This window comes from Macrobrachium nipponense, chromosome 26 (assembly GCF_015104395.2).
Source record: "Macrobrachium nipponense isolate FS-2020 chromosome 26, ASM1510439v2, whole genome shotgun sequence".
Classification (NCBI taxonomy): Eukaryota; Metazoa; Arthropoda; class Malacostraca; order Decapoda; family Palaemonidae; genus Macrobrachium; species Macrobrachium nipponense.
The window spans coordinates 37047090-37061835 of NC_087215.1; positions in this window are offsets into that span (position 1 = coordinate 37047090).

The following is a 14746-nucleotide window of genomic DNA, read 5'->3' on the forward strand; positions in this document are numbered from 1 at the left end:
TTTAGGAAACTGAACGGTAATATGACGTCACCGTGCTAATTGCCCCTATTAATTTCATATCTATATGTATTGTGTTTCTGTTAATTTCATATTTATATCAGTTACGTATTTTAGAAAAAGATCGTAATTCCTAATGTGTCATGTTATGTATTCTGACTTTCATGTCAAATTACTTTATGATTTACAGTCCCGAAAGAATACACGACTTATTGCACTATACGGGAGAAATTAAAAATTAGAACTTATGCGTCATCGCCAACTCGTAGGTCTCAGACTCCTTCCCCGTTCGAAATTGTTGCAAATAATGATGCGCATTATATCGACTGGACGCCGTTATCAGATTGATTCTACCGTTGTTCCAGGAGCAGCTGAGTGTAAGCGTTAAGCGGATGTGAGCCAGGTATTATTAAGTTAGACTGGCATGCGAAACCTCTCTTGGATTTGCAGTTGGATTATTTTACTTGGGGACATGAATGTGAGCCAGTTTGAATATTCATGCAAAATTGTTCTATATAAATAACAAGTATGAAAAGCGCCCAAGTTTCGTCTGCGCAGTCGAGTTTTCTGTACATCGTATAAGCAAGGCCACCGAAAATGGATCTATATCTCGGTGGGCTCTATATGTGTCGCGGCCCATGAAACGAACCACCGCCCGTTAGTGGCCTATCTTCTATCGTTGCCAGAAGCACGATTGTGGCTAACTTTAATCTTAAATCAAATAAAAATCTACTGAGGCTAGAGGGGTGCACTTTGATACGTTTGATGATCGGAGGGTTGTTGATCAACGTGTGCATATGCATATGCTCAGTCTATATTCAGTGTTTTGACTGTACGTTCCTTTGTGATGGAAATTACATATTCATGTCATTTGATTTTTATCAGTATTTGAAACATTTGACATCAGTATTAGAATTAAGGCTATCTTTACTAATCCGATACAATGATTCCTGGTTCTTACTTGAGCTTGAATATGGTGTTCAGCAACAGGTCATCAATTAAATGTGGTTTGTCCTGAGAATGTTAGAGAAATCGATGGCGATGATGGTTTTCACTCTGCTGCAGAGTCGTCCAAAGTATCGTCTGCATTTAGCCTCATATGAACTTTATGATTTACGTTGTCTAGATTATGGTGCGAAATAATTTTCTCACACGCACGCGCTCACACACACAAATATATTATATGTATATAAGTTTATATATATACATATATATATATAGTATATATATATATATATATATATATATAATATATATATATATACATACACACATATACATATTGTTATGTCTGTGTCTGTCTGTCTATCTGTGTCTGTGTTTACTAGCAACGCGTTTATGCAAAAGACGTTGCGTGGATAAAATGATGACGGTTTATGAAGATTACTTCTGAAGAAAATGGCTAAGAACTGTATCCCTGGAAGTACAAGTAATTGTATAGGGAAGTTCCCAGATGTATCATTATCAATTTCCACACATTGTTTTGGGTCTGATAGATTGTTTTCAGGTGGAGTGTGTTCATCAACCCTTGGTCCGGTCTTGATTCATCTGAGCTGGTGGGTGTAAACTAGTTTTGTGATGAATGACGGAGGCACGAAAGATAACAGGTTCCCTTAGATCGTTTTTATGAACGGACGACTAGCATATTGATTAGGTGTCTTTACACAGCGGTATTCCTACTTAGTAGACGCGGTTCTCGAAAGTTCTGAACAACTGGATGCAAATGGTGGAATTACAGAATGGTTTCGTATAAACGACGATAGGGGAGTAGAAGGCTGCAGAGATAGGCATCACTTAGTGTAGTGGTAGATCTTAAGAACAACTAGCAAGTGGGTGAAATTAGTGTTGTTTATCACGGTATATATTCATGTAAGTTACCAAATAACAGAGTGTGTAGCCGTAAACTATTATACTATTCAGTAATCGGCAATTCTCGAAGGCTCTGAAACGTTGGATGCAGATGATGCAGTCCTGATGTAGTTGCGTTTGATGCCATAACTGAGTGGAATTATAGAAGCAACTTAATCAAGAAGTGGACGGCTCTCTCACTGAGAAGATAAGTACATCTCAGAGTCATTGAGCGGTTGCATGCACATGAAGGAGTCTTTGAGCAGACGGGTCAAAATAAACGAATCACTTGCGAATTCACACAAATGTCTGTGATATGGACCCACTAACTGGAAGTGGACAACGATAACATTGAACCAATAAACAAATTTTGATGGCACTGAGCAGTTGAATAAGAATGATGTACTCACAGCGCAGATGGATAAAGATGTTGGACTTTCACAGTAGGTTCTTATAAAATGATTGAGTTAAAGGTAGCTTTAGAAAATGGATACCTTTAAGCACTGAATATTTTGATGCCAATAACTAAATCAGTAAGAATTTTGGCAAAGACAATGGGAAAAAAATGAGTCCTTGTAAACAAAAGAGTGATAAATTAAACGGTTTTAAATAGTCATTGTGAGACGATATGCAGATTGCTGAATTTGTGGTCGTATTATTTTGCTCTCACGGTGACACAACATATTACATGGCATAATTCCTTAAATTACTTGTGGTCGCTGTAAGACTGGTGTCAAATGAGCTGCCCTTCCGAGGTGCTGAAATATGTCTCAAATTTTTCAGTCTGTAATATAAGGCAGAAAATGACTTTCTGTTACTGACAAATGATAACACTGATCAAACTGGGTGACTCTGGTGATTTCAGTATTCGCACAATTTCAACTGAACTGTGAATCCTGAAGTGCACAGTGAAACCCAACGCGCCTCCTGTGAAGAGACCTTTTCAGATTCAAATGAGTAAGACAGATTAAGAGAAACCCTCTAAAGATAACCGAGAAGGAAAAGGAAGGGATTTGGAAAGACCTAAATAACTGGAATTAAACCGTGTATGGCAGACGTATGGATAACTGAAGTTTTGACGAAAGAAAATATTAGATTGGAAGAGACAACAGACCTTTGCAGTTACGACCTAAAGTTGCTGCAGTTGCTTTTCGTCTGCTTCGGCTCCTGTTTTCCCGTGAAAAAAAAAATGAATTGCAAACAGATATTGATTGTATTGCTTTCGCCACTTGTTACAGAAATAAATGGACAAGTACTCTCTGAAATTTGAGTGTGTGTATGTGTGTGTGTACATAAGCAAGTATGTTACATGTACACATGACTGCACATAGTCGTACTCGCATTTGCCCTCCCGTCCATTGGATTCCGTAAGTACTTCTGCACATTATATATATATCTATATATATATATATATATAATATATATATATATATATGTATATCTGTGTATGTGTATATCTATATATAATATATATCCCATATATATATATATGTGTGTGTGTGTGTGTGCGCGTATATGTTTATATACATGTATGTGTAGTTATGTGTATGTTTACATGTGTATAATTATGCAGATAAGCGTGCACACATTTGAAAAAAATATATACCTATACATGCGTATATTATGGAAAAATAGAAAATACAGGTAACTGTATGTTCTTAACTATTGTGGACAGGAAGAAACATGCTAGAAGAAAGTTTAATGCAAAAGTGAATAACCTAAGATTGTCCGGGGAATTTCATACTAAACTATAAATAACGCAATGAGAGAGAAATAACCTCTCATATTGACATACAGATTCGCCTTCTAGTATTGATTGTGGAATTACTTTTACGGCTGATTTACATGAATGACCATAAAATGAAGTAATACGTTCGGGAAAGCACTTATTCATGAGGTAACAAATTATTTCACCTACCTTTAATGGAAGTGGGCATCACCCATGCAGACGAAGCCGGCGTTAGCGCCGTCAGTGCACCACATGCGGTGCACTGTAGGTATTACTTAAGGATTTTTTGCAGTGTCCCGTCGGACCCTAGCTGCAATCCACCTTTCATTCCCTTTACTTTACCTCCGTTCATATTCGCTTTCTTCCATCTTACTTTCCACCCTCGCCTGACTATTTTTTCATAGTGCAACTGCGAGTTTTCCTCCTGTTACACCTTTCAAGCCTTTTTACTGTTAATTTCTGTTTCAGTGCTGAATGACCTCACAGGTCCCAACGCTTGGCCTTTGGCCTAAATTCTATATTCTATTCTATTCAAGACAGGCGACTTGCCGGCTTTCGAACATCGAACCCATTACATTCGGATTCCCATTCCTTCCTTTATTGTCAATAGGGTTAGTTGTTCTGTTTGTTTGTATGGTGTTTTTACGTTGCATGGAACCAGTGGTTATTCAGCAACGGCTTTACGTCACTTCCGAACCACGTCGAGAGTGAATTTCTATCACCAGAAATACACATCTCTCACACCTCAATGGAATGCCCGAGAATCGAACTCGCGGCCATCGAGGTGACAGGCCAAGACCATGTCGATCACGCCACTGAGGCGCTAGTTGTTCTGTGATGGTCGACCTTCTCTAAATATTCCCTAAACTTTATTGAACTATATCAACAGTCAAAAGACTGTAGTGAAATCCTTTATCTATGACTAGCAGTTTATTTATTTCAGAATTTCCCTTTTATCTCCAGCAAATAGTGTACGTTGCTAGACGTCACTTTTTTAGCTTTCTGAAGAGAAAAATATCGTGCCGGCTTTGTCTTTCCGTCCGCACTTTTTTTCTGTACTTTTTCTTTCTCCCCCCAGATCTTAAGAACTACTGAGGCTAGAGGGTTGTAGATTAGTTTGTTGATCATCCACCCTCTATTCATCAAACATACCAAATTACAGCCATCTAGCCTCATTAGTTTTTATTATGTTAAAGGTTAAATTTAGTCACTATCGCGCTTCTGGCAACGATATAGGCCAGGCCACCAACCGGGCTGTGGTTAAAGTTTCATGGGCTGCGGCTCATACAGCATTATACCGTGACCACCGAAAGATAGTTCTATCTTCGGTGACCTTGATTATACAGAAAACTCGATTGCGCCCAAGAAACTTCGGCGCATTTTTTCCTTGTTCTTATACATCACCAGTTTTGCTCTGTATGTTGGTCAATATGGTTTGACTGATTTTACGAAATTGAAGCTGTCAAGGCAAGCTCAGTGGCACCTTCGTTGCTTCAGACAGTGAAAAGAGGGAGTTTGAGTGGTTGGACAGCAAGATGAAGAGATCCAGAAAATAAACGAAATGAAGAACAAGGATCTAAAGGCGGAGCTGGGAGAAACCACCACAGTGAACTAAGAAGTAATAGTTAGAGGTTGGACAGCAACATTAAAGAAAGGAGGTGGGAATGGAAGTAAAGTAAAAAAGTTCAAAAGTCGGGGGGAAAAAGTGGGTGAAAACATCCTTTAGTAATGTCTACAGTGCACCACGTCCCTACCCCACTAAGGTGTGGTCAGTGTGGTGGAGTATGTAAAAATAGAGGTCATTTAATTTTACACCAAGATGTGATGCCGTATTTACGCGCAGTGTTTAATACTAAACAACAAGAAATATTCCAATGACACCGTTCTTCACAACAAATAATTTTGACGTGAATTTTCTGGGTCATTGACAGTATTATTATACATTAATCGGAATTTTTGGCCATTTTTTTGTAGATCAGTTGCTTTCAGAGCTTTCGAATGTTTATGATTTTGTCATGGTAATCATTACTCAACTTAGAGCAAGCCCAACTAAAGTTGGGTTCCATCACCATTTTGTTTCTATTTTCCTATCATATGAACCTCCATAGGATTCAATCTGAAGAGTATCCAATGTATATTGACGCATTTTTGTTTATATATTTTTAGTCCATGAAATGTATGTCTCTTTGTAATCGATATATGTATTTGTTGTAACTTTTTTGTGATTAATAATAGATACTTATTATAAATCGTATGAACTTTGATTTCGAGGAACATTCTGTTTGTGTGATATGCAGTACATTGATCTACGTTTATGGATACAAGAGTGCGTTGATGAGTACATTATCAGATAGGTTTTCAGTAGAGCTGGCAGTGCTTACATAAAAAAAACTTAATAATTCGTCTGTATTTTCTTTGTTGTTCGATTACTTTTCCATTTTCCTTTTGGAGATACTGTATTCTTCCTCCATAGTAATATATTAAATAGTAGGAACAAAGGATGTCAACTGATGCTTGAACTAATAGTGTTTGCTATTTTATTGTGGTTAAGTCGGTAACGTCTTAATTTATTTTGAAACTTTATAAAATTATGTGTAGATGGCCATCCTATTCGCCGCCTATGCATATATCCATTAGTTGTGCCTGAAAATTTATCGTCTCGTTTGTGTGTTATCTCAAAATTATCCTATAAAATCGTTTATTAAACCATGGAGAGCATTTTGCTTATTTCCAGCCATATGATATTAGAGATGCATGTACGTAGGTTGCGAATGGAAGAATCAAACCATAAATCCATTAAAAGTTAAGTAGCCGTTTTCTAACCAAGTTTCAACCAAGCCAACTAAACAAAATTGCTATTCAAGCTTAGTGCGTTTCCTCTAGATTGCAATAAAAATGTGCAATAATTTCTAATTGTATTGCCATGTGTAATTTCAGTTGGGTTGCTCGTCCACAGCCTGTTAAATTGAAGATAATATTTTATCATGGCTTCTTTCTCATAGCTGGAAAGTGATGAAATAGTGAAAAGAATGATAAAAGAAATTACTCTCAGAAGATGGCAGAGAATGAGTTGGAGGTTGGAGGATGTGGAGTAAGAAGGTTCTCTGTAATTCTCTGAGATGGTGTGTTTAGATGGAAAGATGGGGAGTGGTGTAATAACTACAAAATTTAACCAATCAGGTTGGGGAAGAACTAACATCAAGCTTACTTTATCTGATTTGAGAGAAAGTTTCTATTTACCGAAAAGATAAATTGGTTTGTATTAAGAGAGAGAGAGAGAGAGAGAATTCTCCACGAAAGAAAAGACAAATACAAAGCATAAAACCTCTGACACTTGATTTTGTACCTGTCAATGTTATGCTTTATTTATGTCTGCGAATAATGCCCGTCCGTTACGCATGGCCGTATTTTGCCTGCAAAACTCATCCCGAGGCTCGTAAGTAACCATTTTTTGTGGATGTCTTCGTATTATTTATAGACTACTCCTTATCTGACAGTACCATTAAAGAATGAGTTTTAATGTTTTACTTCGTGGAAGCTGACGTGTAAAAGAAAGATATTTTCCCATTAGCGTTCTCTCGGGAAATGAAGTGTGGCTTCTCTGATTGCACAGGAATACTCTAGGAAATTCTGCTCACTTGATTCCTCTCCTCTTTGTATATTTGGTTTTGTTTCATCACATTGGTTTAGGTTATATTCATGCATTTGCGGAGTAGGCAATGGAGAGGAATAAAGAAGATATGGGCAATAGCACCGCTGGGAAATTGCATTTTAAAAACAACGCAATTCTTAAGAGGAACTAAGTGGAAAGGAGGATTTGAATATAGGCAGGGAAGATATTCTTCCTCAGGAGACGGAAGTCGAAGGTTTCTATGGTAGACGAATGACGTAATCAATGGAATTTTAATATGAGAGGCTTTGGGTAAAAACGTCAGACGGAAATAAGATATCTTCCAGATGTAGCCTTGAGGGATGATGCACAGATTCCATAGAATGTGTTAAAGTATTTTTTAATAGATAGTTTTTTTTATCGAATAGTAATACAACAGAGGATCTAAAATTTAACATGCATCATGTACAGAAAAAAAATCATAATATAATTGAAAGGTTAAGAGTAATGCGGATTTTCGTAAACAACGCATTTGATGAATCTGAGAAATGGCGAAATAAGTGGATTCTTTAGTACTTTCGTATTTTAGTAACGCTGTGAATAGAAAAGTAATGCGGAGAGGCTTCTTTTAAAGTTCAAATGTAATGATATTTCTAAATGTAGGTCTCCCTCGAAAGCGCGTTTATGTCCCCCTCCCGTTTTATCTTTTTGGAATGAAATGAGAATGGTAGGTCCAGGAGAACCAAATATATACAGCAGGTGCGTATATATGTTCAGTATGTATAAGAAGCATAAAGAAAAAAGTGAATTATTTTAATAATAAAATAATGATGATGATGATGATATTATTATTATTATAATCGAGGACCCAGAAATATGCAGACAGGAGAAGGACAAACAGAACAGAAGAATGGCACAACAAACCAATGCACGGACAGTTTATGGCAGACAAAAGAACTGGCCAGCGATGAAACGTGGCGATGGCTACGAAGGGGAGAATTCATGAAGGAAACAGAAGGAATGCTAACTGCGGCACAAGACCAGGCCCTAAGAACCAGATGTGTCCGAAGAACGATAGAGGGGAATAACATCTCACCCATATGCAGGAAGTGTAATATGAAAAACGAGACCATAAACCACATAGCAGGCGAATGTCCGGCACTTGTACAGAACCAGTACAAAAAGAGGCATGATTCAGTAGCAGAAGCCCTCCACTTGGAGCCTGTGCAAGAAATATCAGCTACCTTGCAGTAATAAGTGGTACGAACACCAACCTGAGGAAGTGATAGAAAACGAACAAGCAAAGATCCTCTGGGACTTGGTAGCAGAACAGATAGGATGTTACGTGCCCATAGACCAGACGTGACGTTGATTGACAAAATGAAGAAGAAAGTATCACTCATTCATGTCGCAATACCATGGGACACCAGAGTAGAAGAGAAAGAAGGAGAAAAGATTGATAAATATCAAGACCTGAAAATTAGAAATAAGAAGGATATGGGATATACCAGTGGAAATTGTACCCATGATCATAGGAACACAAGGCACAATTCCAAGTTCCTTGAAAAGGAACCTGGAAAAACTAGAGGCCAAAGTAGCTCCCGGATTCTTGGAGAAGAGTGTGCTCCTAGAAACAGCACACATTATGAGAAAAGTGATGGACTCCTAAGAAGGCAGGATGCAACCCGGAACTCCACACTAAAAAACCACCCAGTCGAATAGGATGACTGATAGACCAAAATAAATAAATAAATAATAAAATAGTAATAATAATCTCTTTGTTAAAAAGAAATACATGTGAAATCAATGTTTCCGGGTAGCAAAAAGTGGAAGGCAATAACAGAAAATAATTAATTGATGGAGCGATACCAGGTTGGAGAGTGTGCATCAACGTCAGTAAACACAAAGGTACATCTAAGATAAAATACAGAAGTCTTCGCAGTGGACTGATGTACCGCTGGTAATGTTTTTACATAATTGCTTTCATCATTGAGGTTTAGCGTACAAAGGCATTAAAACAGGGAGAATTTGCAGACTCAGCAGCAACCCTATGAGTGATGCGTTTGCATTTAAAAGCTTGACGTTCGGCGATTATAGAAAGTTGGGGAAAAACTCGTAGTTATGCGTTATCTCGCTATTTCTCAAACTGTCTCATATATATTTGTTGTAATGTTATTCAAATGGAACTACGACTTAGACTGAAGTGTATGAGAAATGACTGAAGTTTTAAAATGAGATTTTCTCTCTCAGTTATATCTAATTAGTGCTCCTTAAGTAGTTTGGTGATAGCACAAACCGCATAAGTAGTTCCCCGCTGAGTTTAGTGTTTATGTCTAACATCAACTACAGTATATAAGAGAGTGTTTCACATTTGAATCATACTTTATTATTATTCTCGTAGTCAAGGATTGACGTAATATCGCGATAACTATTAAATTTAATGTATAATGGCGTAGATGAATATGTAAATGAAGAGTGTAATGTGAATGGGAAAGCATCGTGAAAACGGCTTTTGAACAAAGATTTTTATTATTATTATTATTATTATTATTATTATTATTATTATTATTATTATTATTATTATTATTAATTAATGAACGTACCTTATATCAGGAAGAAGTACTTATGGAGTTAACTGGTCAGGCAGCCTGAATACTTTACTCTAACGAGTTTCATCCAACTTCCCGACAGTCCAGTGAAAAGTGGTAGTTTTTAATTGAAGTTACTCTACTAACAGGCTGTGACATAAGTGAATTTCAACCTTATATATGGTCCCACTACGACTCCACAAGACACTGATTTAATATCAAGAATTCTTTTTTGGATGGACTTCCAACCAGATCACAGAGGTCATAAAAGAATGTAAAATCTAAGCACTTACACAGTACTTTAGAAGTCATTCTGGAGCTGGGTAGGCAATTTGCTTCAGCAAGTTCACCAATTTTTCAATGAAGTAGTGACAGAGTGACAGCATTTAAGTCACCATTCCAGAAGCAGTAAGTGTTTTACGAGTGCAGAGGAGTCGCAGCATGAGGGGGAAGAAGGTGTCTTTACTCGGCACCTGAGTCAGCCTCAACACTTTGCATCAGCAAGGTGTTGAAATTCGAATTAAGTGCTGTTACTTTGGTCAAATTCGATAGTGCAAGCATAACTTAAAACGTGATTTCCCCGTAGGGGGTTCGTGCCGTCAGTGCACCGCATTACACAAGGTTCTTTGCAGTGTCTCTTCGGCCCCTAGCTGCAACCCTTTTCATTCCTTTTACTGTACCTCCATTCATATTCTCTCTTCCATGTTACTCTCCATCCTCCAGTAACGATAATTCATAGTGCAACTGCGAGGATTTCCTCTTGTTACACTTTTTGAACCTCATACGCTCAATTTTCCTTTCAGCGCTGAATGACTTCATAGGTCCTAGCGCTTGGCCTTTGACCTAAATTGTAATTCCTTGGCTAAACAGGTTTCAGATAGAAACATTTTCATTAGGAAAAATATTACTTATTTAGAAAAAAAAGAGAGTTGTTTGAACTTAATGAATTTGTGAAATTTGCAGATCCAAAATCCTTTCATGTCATGATATGAGTGAAATTTCGTAATATTGGTAAATAAGTAATGGTTTTAGACCTTAAACCTAATCTCCAGTCTTCGGATATCGCCTATTTTTCCGGCTTATGCTCTACTTGTTCCATCGATTGCGCATTCAATCGTCACTGTTAATTAAAAGTGAGGAATAACCTCGTATTCGACGGCCAGTGAAATCATGATAATGATGATGATGATAGCGATGATAGCTACAGTCTCAAAATTTGTCTCAGAATCGATTCCGCTAACCCATATCCTGCTGAACGTACTTCCCAAAACACACACGCACACACACACACACACACCCCACCCACCCAATCCTCCCCCCCCCCTTCCACCACACACACACACACACACACACACACACACACACCTCCTTTCCTCCCGCCCACTCACCTTCCTTCCTGCCCTTCCTAGTTCCTTTACGAAGCGGCTGCTGAAGCCGCCTCCCTTCGAGACCGCATCGAAAGAACGACCTGAAAAAGAAAACCACAGGGTGATTAAAACGCATTTGTTAATATGAAGAGATTAGACTCTAATTGAGTCTTTAAAAGGGTTCATCCTCCTATCACGCCTGGTGGATTAAACAGACATTAAGTGGCGTCGCATGTGGGGATGACTTTTTTTATACCTATCTTGCGCAGGTGCGGTTTACTCGGTATGCAATGGAATTGTCCGCGCTGTAGCGCTTTGCAAGTCCGCTTCTTCAATGCAACAATGCTTTTCTTAAACCTTGTCTGTAAAATAGTGCTTTTCGTAGGACCCTGCTCTTCAAAGCAATAATGCGTACAATGCCTTCACCTTCAGGTCAAAGCTTTCAATATCATCTTCTAAGTAATGCTTTTTTCTTTGCTTACGTACATGACCTTTTTCAAAGCAATAACACTTGCGATATCTACCTCTTTAAAGCAACACCGTGCATAAAACCTTTCTTGTCAGCGTGATAATGCCTTTAATATTCTCCCCTTCACGTAGAGGTTTCCAGCTACCTCATTCTTCTTTTTCTAGTGAGAAAAAAAATATATAAAATCTCTCATAAACGAAGGCTCATGATGCCATCAAGCCTAATTCCCCATTATTCATGTGCGCTCAAAAGCAGTCGTTTAGGTCATCCCTTCTGTCTCTACTTTACTAATATAGTATCAGTATTTGCGTACTCCTTTTTTTCCTAATTTTTTCAAATAAATGTATTTTTAAGTGAGTATTATCGTCGGAAATGAACAGGATTTGTCATCTTGTTTAATGAAAAATGATTACTGCAATTGCGAAACACAACTTAGGTCAAAAATCTAATTCTTCCTTTTGAAAAGCTTTTTCAGTGGCTTTCTTTTTAAACATATTTTTCTTTAAATGGCCACAGACATTTGAATCCTTCAGTTACGCTCATTGAAAATAAAAATTGTATGTAATTAAACCCACGATTTAGTCTAAAATACTCTGAAAGTGTCGGTAAAATTAGATAATAAATTTTTGTTGAATGAAGGTTCTGCTTGGAAATTAAGTATCCGCACATTTGAACTATAACACAATATTTTGTTACGATCATTCTTAGAATTAATTTGTCCCCTCCAACATTATGCTTGACATTTGATACTGAAACAAATGTGAGATTCGAATTGCCATTGTTTTAATATATATATTATGAAATTTTCGTGATTCAGTTTATATATATATATATATATATATATATATATATATATATATACATATAATCACATTTATATATATATATATATATATATATATATAATATATATATATATATATGTATATATGTGTGTCTGTGTGTGTTTGTGAGAGAGAGATTCTAAAGGCTATTAAAACAAGCATTTTAACGGGAAAACAGTATATTTTGGCTAAAGATTTATGAGACTAGACATTTTTTTCTTCAAGTGAATTTCGTTTTTATGGGTTCTTAAAAATGAGAAAAAGATAACAGCGTGAACACTTTTCTCAATTTTTTTTCCAGTGTTAAGTCGTTTCGCCTGACATGGGGCCCTGGGTTCTAGGAACAGAAAGGACAGAGGTCCACTACTACATTCAATCTCAACCGCTGAGTCGTGTATGAACACGACAATAACTGGTTCACGTACCTAACAGTCTCACGAGCTGCGCGTCCAAACCTTTGACTCAAATTTATTCACTTCTGTGTTGCACGTATTCCCTTGATCCCTAGATTTTGAGACCCTTCCTTTCCAGCACCTCTTCCATGCTATCTATCCATCCGTTTCTAGGTATCCCCCCCTCCCCCCTCCCAAAGCCTACGAATTGTATACTCGTTTCACCGACTGGACAATTTCCATTCTTTGCACACGGTCTCGCAATCAGTTCTCTTTTAATATTTCTCTAGGTTCGTGTTTGCCACATATTGCTTTTACTACGCATCTGCCACTTTTCACATACCTTTTTCATGACATACTCTAAATCTGTGTGCAAACCCACACTGTTCTTTGCTTACCTTTTCTCATGCCTTGAGTAGAATAGGACAGCACAGCCACTGGTAACCTGGGCAACACGTCTCTATACTCAAAAATTGCTAATACTGCGGCTGCACTATGCTCGAGCAGTGGGAAATGCGGCCACTTCAAGAGTCCATTGTTAGTTCACGCCTACATGGAATTATAAATAGATATACGGATGTTTTAATCCAAATTGTGGTGAGGGTGTAAGGATACTACGACCGTATGTCCTGCGTGTTGTAAAAGGCGACTAAAAGGACAGCTGCTGTCTGGCAGCCTTACTTTTTTAGCAAAAGGCTATGCCCACCGCCAACAACTGTGGAAACTGCTGCCTTGCTGATTAACTTCTTAGTTAACGGCTAGGCCCACCACCAATAACCGTGGAAACTGCTGCTTTGCAGGTGGACTTTTCAGTCAAAGGCGAGGCCAACCGCCAATAACTGGTTGATGACAGTAAGGGCATGCGGTCGTAAAAACCCCTTTGCCAAATAATAAACCATGTCTGATGTTGTAAGGAAAGGCGCATCAGGCAACCGACCTTTAGTGTAGGGATAACGGTGGGAAAGAAGTTTCGGATGTTTTAATCCTAGAAACACTAGACGCTGGAGGACCCTTTTGCTTCAATATCTCAGTGAGAATCTACGAATGAAGTGCGGCCACAGGAACCATTGATACCAATCAGTTAAAGAAAAGAGTTTAAGGGATTATAAGATTGAAGGAAGGAAGACCTTAAGTTAGTTGCGTCTAACAAATTGCAAAGAGAACTACTACACAGGCTGGATAGACAAGTATCCTACATGCAAGAGATAAGAGGAACATTCCAAATGAATACATTACTCCCGGCATACTCCTTACCCCAGTGTCCCATAAGTAATACAAATGTTAATCATTGTAATAGAATCAAAATATCTTTCTGAGCACCAAACAAAGACCTGTGTTACTCACCGTACCTAAGAGGTCGCTTTGTAAATGCATATAATTCTTGTCTCGTATTTCGTCTCCTTGAAGAACATGAGAATTTATTGCGAAATCTGTCGGTTATGGTTTCTTGGCCTCGATATTTATGAGAGCATTGTTGTGTCAGAAGGTGTTTGTATTAAACTCGTTCGAAAATTCTGCATTCTCATTACGCTATAGAGAGAGAGAGAGAGAGAGAGAGAGAGAGAGAGAGAGAGAGAGAGAGAGAATGGTAAACTAAATTTTTTCGGGTAAGAGTTGCTGTAAAATACCAGGTATTAGAAGATTGTTTGTACTTTAATTCACGTAAATCTTGTTCGATAGATTTTTACGATTGTTTCCTTTGTATAGCCTTTTCACGTGTATTTAATTCTCTGGACTCCGTATTACACTTATATCTGTACACACAATTTATCCCAAATATTGTTTTTATTTCAAAGATCCTTTGTTTTTATGTTATTTGCATATGTGAAGGTCAACCCAGTTTTTTCAGGTGTAGTAGCACATTATTTTGTTGTGACATCATTTCAGGTAAAAAAAAAATCAGTAATTTTACTAACCACATC